We start from the raw sequence: 10416 nt of genomic DNA on the forward strand, positions 1-10416 counted from the left end.
TGGCACAGAGTGATGAGACTGCTTATCTGGTGAAGGCTGTGCAAAAGCGGACTAGTCTAGGGATTACTGTAGGTCTTACACGTCAATATGCTACATCTTGGGAGGATAGAGCATACAGTTCATGCTATGATATGTTTCTTTTGTATCAACAATAGTGTAGACATAACAGAAACGGAAGTTGAATCTGCCCATAACAGAAACCATTTCCCATTCTGTGTAGTTCTGTACTTGCAATACCTAATTTTAGTGCAACAAGCAGTGCAATGCGCATAAGTGTGCAAACTGACAATGATGGCAACAAGCAGAGCGCTGCAAGTGTGCAAGCTAAGTGTGGAATGTTGGACACTTTTAACCTTCAACGTTCGCCATCTTGGCTAGACAGTGGAAGGGGAGGGACCATTGTCAAACTCACAATAATGGTGACTGAGGAAGCTGGAGCAGCAGTGGTGGAAAATACCTTGCAGATGTACAAGCAAGTCAACATTACACTGTTCCAGTACAAGTATAATGCTGTTGAATGGATGACACCAGTTACATCCTGTTCAAATGCTGAGATCCCCATTCAAGTGCGCAGAGTGGTGTTCGATTTGACAGGACTATCCAGTTGAAATTCATGCAGGACACATAAGAGCTTGAAGAGGAGGAACATTTTGCTTTTGTGAGCCTTTTGCAAATAAAATTTCTCATCTGTGCTTCTGTTTAGGGCTCTGTGTTAGAAGTTTAGAAAAAGCAGAGTTGACCGTTGATGGTTTCAGAGCTTGAAGCAATCAAGAAAAACTAATGTTCATTTTATTTCACACTGCACCAAAGGTAGGCCCAACAATCCTAGAAAGCAATCAGCTAGTTTATTAGGTCTGCATTTTGTTCATAATAGAATTTCCATCAACAATCTCTTCAACAGTCCACAGAACTTACAAATTATTTAAATATGATCTATTGCAAATACTGTAGCAGGAAAAATAACGGCTGAAAACAGGACTGTCCTCTAGATGGCAGCAGTGACTACAATAACGGGGGGTGGGGTGGGGGGGTTAAGGCACACACCAGATGCCTATCCCTCACCAACTCAGTCACTTCCTTACTGAGCACTGACCTCCCCATACAATACCAAATGTCACAAGAGTCAGAATCACTTAACCCAATCTAACAGGAAGCCATCTTAATCTCTACTGTAGCATCAAATTAAAAAGGACAGAGTGATGGGGGGGTTGGAGTGCAAGTCAGCAGATACCTGCCATTCTAACTCGGCATACTTGCAAAGCTTTCCACTGCACATACCCGCCCCCTCCCCATACACACACACAGACATGCACTCTAAATAGGTCAGGCCACTGTTCGCAAATCTGTTTTCTTCTGCGATTTATAAATAATATGGGGAAGTATCTCTCTTGACATCAGATCACATAGCCAGCTAGGGCTGCGCAGCTCACAATCAGTAACATAAAACGAAGATAACATTTATTGGGCAGTCATGGGTCTGTGCAGTCAGATGAGCATAGGGGCGGCTTAAAAGCAGATCCTAGCCACAGGAGGCAGCTGAGATATTGAGGGGTGTGGGTGGGTGTGTGTGTGTGTGTGTGTGTGTGTGTGTGTGTGTGTGTGTGTGCGCGCACGCATTTGTGCGGTTGGGCGGGTGGGGTGCTGGTCTTAAAAGCTGGGCTGGGAGAGAACGTCTGAATGGATTGGATGGTTTATATCACCACAGGTGTAAATGCAGTAGAGCTTCAAAAGGGATACACACTGTGTTGGGTCAAAGCAGACCGGAGTAACCTCCAGTACCCTTGGTTATGCTGAGGCAAGTGGAACAGTGAAAGTAACAAATGGTGGTCATCAGCGAGGAGGTGAGAATCAATTAACCAATCCCAAGCTCCTCCTCCCATTGTTACTATGCGGTTGTTAAGTCTGACATCGCGGGTCCAACAGCTTTTTCGTCAAAAGACGTTTACTAGCGCAGCCAGCTGGTTTTCACAACTTGTAAAACTGTCACCGTCACCTTGGTTTTAGTGAGAGTATAACATCGCTTAACTTTAAGAGTAATTACCGTAGCTGTGCAGCAGACTGATACAATCAAGGCAGGGTAACGCCAGGCTTCTGCGAAAAATGGGATTTTATCTGGTTGAGGCAACAAATGAGTAGTCAGATAAGAATTTTCTTAAAGGTTACTCTGAATAGTGGGAAAAAAAAGAGTTTATTTTACTGTCCATGGAGAAAAACAAGCAAGTCTGAACACCGTTGGACCCTGAAAGAAAATGATCTGCCCATTATTGCATCATAACCGAATTGCAAGGCCAGATGGTCGGTGGTGGTGGTGGTTCTACATAAAATGTATATTTTAATAATAATTTAAAGTGCCCACTGTTTAGGTAGTAAAAGTAAACACCAATCAGAAAATAACATGTCTACATGTACTGTAAGACCTCATTTTCTCAACCAATTGTGGCTCTCTGGTTCAGTGTATACACTGAAACATCTGCTTTAACATACAAAACCAGCATCCTCACCACTGCAAATTGACCAAATGTATTCATCGTAATAGAGAAAGACTGCCTCTGGTTGAGATTTACAGAACCGAGGGAGAGAGTGAATCTCTCAAAAGAGAGAAGTACGCAAAAAGCTCCCTGAACTTCAATAACCCTTTTTGGAATCATGACTAACACCAGTTCATCTTTCTTGCTTCAGACAAGCTGTTCCTGAACTTCCTGGGCAACACATTTCAACTGAACTGTGCCCAAGGCAGAAGAAACTTCCCTTAAATCATTCTGCATTTCAGTTCCCAGGCACTCCATTGTGTAGAAGATGACTCAGACATATCTATGACACATTGCAGGGTCCCGATGTGGACGGGCGTAATCTAACCTTTACTGTACCGACTCACCTAAGCTACAAACACAGGTTCATGAGTGACACAGGACATCATATCAGGTGACTAAACAGGGATGACCCATTTTAGACCAATGGCCAGCCTCAGCTTCAGATGAATCATCAGCCTAATGTCAGCTAGCCAGCAGTCTTTTGCCTGATGATACCCCAGGATAAAAAATAAAAAAAACGAGAAAATCAGGCTCTTCATGTAAAGGCCTGCCCGTCATGAGGAACCTTAAGATTTGAGATGTAGCATTTTCATCTTATTGCATATTGAAGCTTTACAGCAGCTAGAATGGTAAGAGCTCTAAAGCCTAACACTTAAATTCTGTGTCAAATCAGACAAAATCCAGGAAAATGGTTGCTGTACCATCTCAGATTTAGCTCAATGTTTGTCTACGTAATATTTAGGTCCCAAAACTGTTTAATTTCAATGTTTTCGTAATTTTTTTCATTCATTTCATTCATTCATTGTATCATTGAGACACGCTCAGAAATACCTCATACCTTGGAGGCCATGTTTGGGCATTAATATCTTGAAAGGTGTTATTCCTAGCCAGCTCAAACTTGTAGGATTGAAGACTAATGTGTTCTCAGTATGATTGGACCATTAAAAGCTTGAACTGCATGCCCATTAGTTTTATATAAGGCCCTAGATATGGAACAAAGAGAAAAACTGGTGATATTTTTGTATCCAATGGTATTAATCATTATCTTATCTACAACTAGTCAATATTTGAGTTCTCTACAGCAAATGCACATGATGAAAAAAGGAGTGACTGCATTTTCTCGTAATTTTACCATGACTAAAATTTGTGGTTTTATGACTAAGGTTTGTGGGGTAGCTAGTAGGAAGAAGAAAATCAAAGTGGGAATAGCTCAGTTTATAGTCATTCTGTGTATGAAGTGCCAATGGTGTATCAATGATGTACCGGGCACGTAACTGAAGCATACCGTTCGCGACTCGTTAAAACCATTTTAGAGGACTGGTCTGTTTTTTTCCAATGTATTAACGTTTTGCCATCACGTCTGGTGTAGCTACTTCCATTGATTATAATGGAAGTCAATTGTTGAAGCAGACACAACACGAACGGAACGCTTCAGTTACGCACCTGGTGTAGCGTTCCTGTGAGGTAAAACTATTTTGACAATTAGTTTATTTATCTTATCCACATTTCCTTTTAAACAAATTACCAAAACACAACCTCCCTTGTTTAACCTTATTAATACCAAATGGGTACAAAAACAAGTTTACACTACCCTTAATGTCACCATTTTTGTACTTTTTTCCAAATGTAGTGCCCTGTAGAAATCAACTGAGAACTTTGTGTTCTACACTACAAAGTTTCTAACGGTCTATGATAATACTTTTCACTATATTAATGCCTAAACATTGCTTCTCAGATAATGTGATTTTCAGGCTGTAACACTGAAGCAATGTCAAGGACGGAAAATAATATGAAGGCATAGGATTTGAACAGAAATATGATATTCACAAAAACAATCAGGGACATTTGGCTTTCGGGTGAAATGTGTTGGCCTTAGCTTCAATGAATTCTCTGAGCTGAGGATATCACCACTGTATGCTTCTATTTAAATGCCCTACTTTCATGGTATAATACCACTGTGGCTTGAACTTTTTACATCTTCCATAAATTTCACCCAAAAGCCAGATATCCCTAAATTGAGTAGTGTATTTTACAGGCCTTGGTTTTGGAACCCATTCTTGATACAGACAAGGTTTGAACAAAATTTGTGGCCGTGCAGCAACAACCTTATCTGATTTGATACGGAACGACCCAAGAGTGAGTTCAGCAGGGTATTCAAGGGTTTCATTAGGTCCCTTTCCACAGGTGTATTGATGAAGCACCATGCAGTCTGCATTCATAATCTAGGTGCTTGACTTTCTAAACCTGTGGAAAGGGACCTGATGAAACCCATGAATTGGGTTGAGTGAGACACCATTTTAAATGTACATTTATTCATTTATCAGACGCTTCCATCCAAAGTAACTTACATGTCAATTATATTACAAGAACCACTGTCCCCGGAACGACTAGGGACTTGCCTTGCTCAAGGGCACAACATCGAAAGACAATTTTTCAGACTACTACATGCTAGCCCAGCTCCTTAACCACAACACTACCATATAAGCAACCAAAACAAACACATTTACATTCACACTCTGACTTATGGTCCAAGCACTAGGCCTTGACGTTTGAGCAGTGAAAAATAGTTCTAGGCAACATTCAAACTTTACAGTGAAAGCCCAAATGGTTACCATGAGTGATTTCAAGTTTCAAGTACAGTTCTTACTGAACAGGATCAGGCTTCTTCCTAAATGGAAAAAGGCAACCAATATAAAGGATTTGTAGTCAAACTGTTTTTTTCCGACAAGTCCGATACATACAGTATGCCTGCCTGTGGCCTGCTATCATTATACTCAACAGGGACCATGGGCTAGTTGGGGTTATTTTTGTCTTTAATGGCATGCCTCCAACTCACTGGCCCCCATTACAGCTCCTCTCCCCTCCCCAGCCCATACCAAGCATGGCACCACTTATGTAAGGCCAAGCATACCATCAAACAATATTACATAACAGCGAGACAACATTGACCTGTGAGGATAGTCACACAATAAGGAAGCAGACAGTCTATGTTGGACTAAATAAAAATAAAAAAAAAGAGAACTGGCCCTCTTTACTCTTGCCTTTCTGGATAGTGTTTGTTGTGGACTCAATTGTTGTGAACAATAAAAGCGGCGGCCACTTCTGCCTCAAAAGATCAATACAAGTCGGCCTCTATGCTGCATCACACTACACTACGGTGAGTCCAGGAACAGGTGCTCAGACAGAACGGTGTCAGTCGTGTCGTTGCCAAGGTGGCACGTCACAGACACACCACCTAAACAAAACACGATGCTTCACAGCTACTCCCGTCCCGAGTGGAATATCTCTGGCTGGTAGGTCAGCATTCTGAATCCAGCTCAGGTTGCTGGGGAGGAGATTGTTGGGGATATTCAACAAAGAAATGCACTCAAAGACATGAACTCCCCCTGTTTGGCTAACAGGAAGTCTCAGGGATGTGATTTGATCAATACATATGGCCTTTTAGGGTGTAACAGTAGACAAGAATCACGGTTTGGTGTGTATGTCGGGTTTTGTAGTCAAGGTTCGGTTAATTTTCCGTACAGTAAGCGTAGGTACTGCTAACCTAAAATCCACTGACAACCTTGCTTATTGTATTTTGACATGGGTGCCAAATGTTTTTTGGCATTAACTCACATATGGTCTGGCACCTTATATGTCTGTGTGGGAAGTCAAATAAATAAAAAATAAAAACATGATCCGCAAGAAAAAAACAACAACTGTTGACTTTTACTTTTCTTTTACTATTAAAGACTGCATTTAGTACATCTGTACTGAATTCAGCGTTCTGTACTTAAGGAGGTTTGACATCATAGTGGCGTGCTCAGGCAGGCATTATCTCTAGGCAGAACAACTTAGAAAGATTTCTCAGGAACAGCATTAAACTGATGCTACAAGTGTGATCTGCTCCCACTGAGTAATTTAGAGCTATTTATGCAATGTCACATCTGGTCACATCACAATATCACTTTAAATAAAGTGACAGTCAACATGATCACGTGGAGGGCCTCTTGTCTGAATAATGGTTAGTGTTTTGGTTTCGTAGGGGTTGCTCTAAACACATGTGGGGAGTGTCATGTCATACACTACTTCTGCTGAAAAGCTCTAACTTTCTAATAATAGTACAGAGTACAGGCAAGGTTACAGTACGGTACAGAATATCCTCAGAACCGCATTGTGAAGATCCTCAGAGCGCAATTGAAGCACACACACCACATGACCTTTCATCACATTGATTTCCACACCTTGCACTCACTTGCAAACCCACTCAACAACACTCACACCAACAACCAGGGAATTCGCACCTCTCTTCCTCTCTTTTAAAACACTCTCTCTCTGAGGACAGGATGTCAGAGTCGAAATAGACCTGCCTGGCTCTTACCTTTTGTTTCATCATGAAAAGGCATGCTTAGAAACAACACAAGATGAAGCAAACAGCTTGCCTGAGCTTTACTGACATTGTTCTTCAGGTTCAGCAATTTCCTGTAAAGCTTGGATATGACCTCTACAGCATCCCGACCAAATCAACAGTCTCACTTTATGTTATTTGTAAATAAACAGAATGGCCGGTGCAGTAGGTATTCTTAATGGCCTGTATTGCACAAAGGAAATCCTAACCCCGGCTACTGCTGGTGACTTGGGATTGATATGACAATCTAACAATGGAGCAGAGACTACTCTAGGTATTTGCGCACCAGAGACTATCATATTTTCGACAGGCAAACAAATGCGTTATAAACACATTTCCGCTGAGGACGCTGCTTCTGAGAGGCATTCCTCCGTCCTCCAAAATCCTGACAAACCACGGTCACGGTCATGAAAGCTTAGTTCCCCCACCCCCTCGCATAGTTATCAGCGCCTTCCTCCAGCGGTCCGGGCCATCTTCCCGGGAGAGCACAAACAATGGAGCCCGCTGGATTCGGAAGCGTAGACGCATGTGGCCAGCGGCGATAATAAGTGAAAGGGAAGCGCGATGCCAACAGCGTCTCTTCTGCACGAGCTCAGCGAATCCGCGAATCACAGCGTGATGGCGCGAAGCAGCCAAAACAAATACGGCACTCTGGCAAAACAACCAGCTAGATGTACTGACAGGCCAGCGTATTTGCAGCATTGTTTAACACACACAAACAAACTGAGCTCATACTCCATATCTAGCGATAAAGCTTCGACAGAGGCTCACTGGGGCAGCCAAACACGAGTATCACAACGTGGCTATTTAAATTTCCCGGGAGACGGTCGTAACAACACACAAGTAGCCTTGAAACAGATAACGCCATCGACACACATACATCAATAGACAGCAAAAGGCATTCGATATTAACATGCGACAAATTGTTGACCACCATGTTTACAAAATAGCAGATTAAGGTTATCATTTCGGGGCGAGATCACACACTGTCGGAACGTCGTGTCAACGTGCACGTGGAACCGACGTTGTAGGTGGTTATTGAAGTTGGACGTCCAAAGATGGCTATCATGAAAGTTTCTCCAGAGTAAGTTTTTCGACACATTACAAACAGTCCAACATAGGCCTACACAAACATGTACCGTTACACTAAGACAAAAAAACGATACGTTACGACAGTTAAATCACTTGCATTAAGCCCGTGCTGCTGTGAATAAAAACAGAATTTAAAAAGCACTACGCCACTTATATTTAATTTACATATGCATATATAAATAATTGACCTACATTTACTCATCCAAACTTATGTTTTCGCACTCTTTGACCACTGTGGCTTTCTGACGTTAGTTTGCTATACCGTTAACGCTACGGCTGCAAATTGTTTTTATGATTCCTATCCACTGGGTTATTTACAAAAACGCACGTGCTACAGACGAGGTAATATGTAACTCACCATACACAAGGCTCGAAAATCTGCTCGATATCAAATCGAGTGAAGACACGTTCTCAGATGTTAAGATGGACAGATGCCCTTGATGTCCACTTTGCCGCTCTCCCACTCATCTAGTCCAGTGGTGAGGCTACCCTCCCCCTTAACTGGAAATGCTAAGTCGCTATCGCTACGTCGTCCTCCCACTTGCTTCGCCGGCTACGATTGCAAGACCTCTTAAAAGATTCAGCGGGCTATTTGAAAGTTTGATGTCTGTTCTTATGATTTCGTTGAAAATTGTTCATTACCCGATTGAGGCTCTTCGGCTATTTGTTTGCGTGAACACAAAGAATCGGTGGGAGAAAGCCACTCACTTATCGTTGGTCTTTTCCCCTTTCGCACAGACTCCACAGAGGGAAACCTCGACGCACAAATATGACGTCAGGCTGTCTCTTTATTTCAAGTTGGCGCCTATTAGTGACTCAGAGAAATAGTGACTCAGAGATGAATGATCAGAAAACAATGTATCATATCAGTAGTATCAGTAGGCTACATACCAATGCTTGTGGTAAAGGCTGGTAAAAGACTCCTCTTTAGTTACTTTGGTACAGTCTTAGGACATAGCTCAAACTCTCAATTCTCACAACATATCAAACTACTGCCATCACAACTCTAAAGTTGTAGTCTATTAGACAGCAAAAGATAAAAGAAGAACAGTAGGCCTACAATGCGATTTAAAGAACAGCTCTGCCCACACGTAATAATATATTCATGGGTTTCATCAGGTCCCTTTCCACAGGTGTATACAATCAAGCACCTTGATTATCAATGCAGACTGCATGGTGCTTGATTGTATACACCTGTGGAAAGGGACCTGATGAAACCCATGAATACAGACTAAACAATAAAGAATAAATATATATAAATACACAGTAAAAAAACAAAACACAAATAGACAAACAGAAGACCAAAGAGTGACTGAATGAGTAGGCTATTGAACGATAGAGGTAGTTTATGTCTGGTGGTGCAGTGGTCAGTGCCATGTCAGTGCTGTTTACATTAGTACAAATTTGAGATTAGTATTGTGACAGCTTTGGGGAAGAAGCTATCCCTGAGTCTGTTTGTTCTGGCCCGTATGGACCTGAAGCACCAGAGGGCAACAGGTTAAAAAGATTAAGATGAAGATGAAGATGAAGTTTCTGGCCCTGCTGAGACAACAGGAGTTATAGATGGCAGTCAATGAGGGTAGACGGCAGCCGATTACTTTTTGTGCGGTGTTTGCTACCCTCAGCAGTTTCTTCCTGACGGCTTCCGCGCAGCTGGAGTGCCACACTGTCAACGTGGTGTTGACGGACCAGGAGAGGTCTGCAGAGATGTGGACGCCGAAGAATTGGTCCTGGTGAGGTTTAGTGCAAGTTATTTGATGCACACCACTCCCCCAGTTTCAAGACCTCTCTGTAGGCAAATAAAAAATCAGTACTAATCGGTATTTTGTTAAAGAAAAGGGCTTCATATTTTGGATCAATACTATAGACTTGTATTTTTGTAGTTGAAAATACTGGCAAATATATTTGGTAAAACCAATAGCCTATTTTTGGTGATGTGACATCATAAAAGTGCAAACTCGTAGGTTTTACACACACACACACACACACACACACACACACACACACGCACACACACAGGCAATACACTCAAAATTCCTGAGAACTTTAATGATCAATTTCTTGATAACTTAATCGTTATCATACATCATCCAATCGCAACACATGGAACCGGTTATGCAGTTGCTCTGAAATCTGGGCATGCATTAACAAGGACACATATCTCCTTGATCTTTTTGAATGCGCCTCTGATAGTTGATCTGTTGACCATTTTATCAGGTTATAGCATGTCTCATTGGCAGAAAAAAGCGGTTGCTCTCAAACACTGTCCACTTAATCAACAATCATTATACTGGTGATGAAGGAATAGATGAAATAACCAGATATAAAAAGTTTGGAAATGTACAGTATGTGCTCCCTTTCTTTTTGTATTGGTACTTTCAAAAACAAAATACACTACTTCATTTC

General features: G+C 41.8%; 1 protein-coding gene across 4 annotated transcripts in view; it reads right to left on the reverse strand.

The window, feature by feature from the left end:
• LOC134059385 (F-box/WD repeat-containing protein 7-like) overlaps positions 1 to 9032 on the reverse strand; it is a 54467-nt gene extending 45435 nt beyond the window's left edge. Inside the window, exon 1 of one of the 4 annotated variants that reach the window (XM_062515738.1) lies at positions 8902 to 9032. The gene's annotated coding sequence lies outside the window, so the exon portion shown is untranslated. Of the gene's footprint in view, positions 1 to 8368; positions 8809 to 8901 lie in introns of those variants that run through there. The other 3 variants (XM_062515736.1, XM_062515737.1, XM_062515735.1) reach the window with 3 other exon arrangements.
• Positions 9033 to 10416: the final 1384 nt, after the last annotated feature.

Source organism: Sardina pilchardus, chromosome 16 (assembly GCF_963854185.1).
Source record: "Sardina pilchardus chromosome 16, fSarPil1.1, whole genome shotgun sequence".
Lineage (NCBI taxonomy): Eukaryota > Metazoa > Chordata > Actinopteri > Clupeiformes > Clupeidae > Sardina > Sardina pilchardus.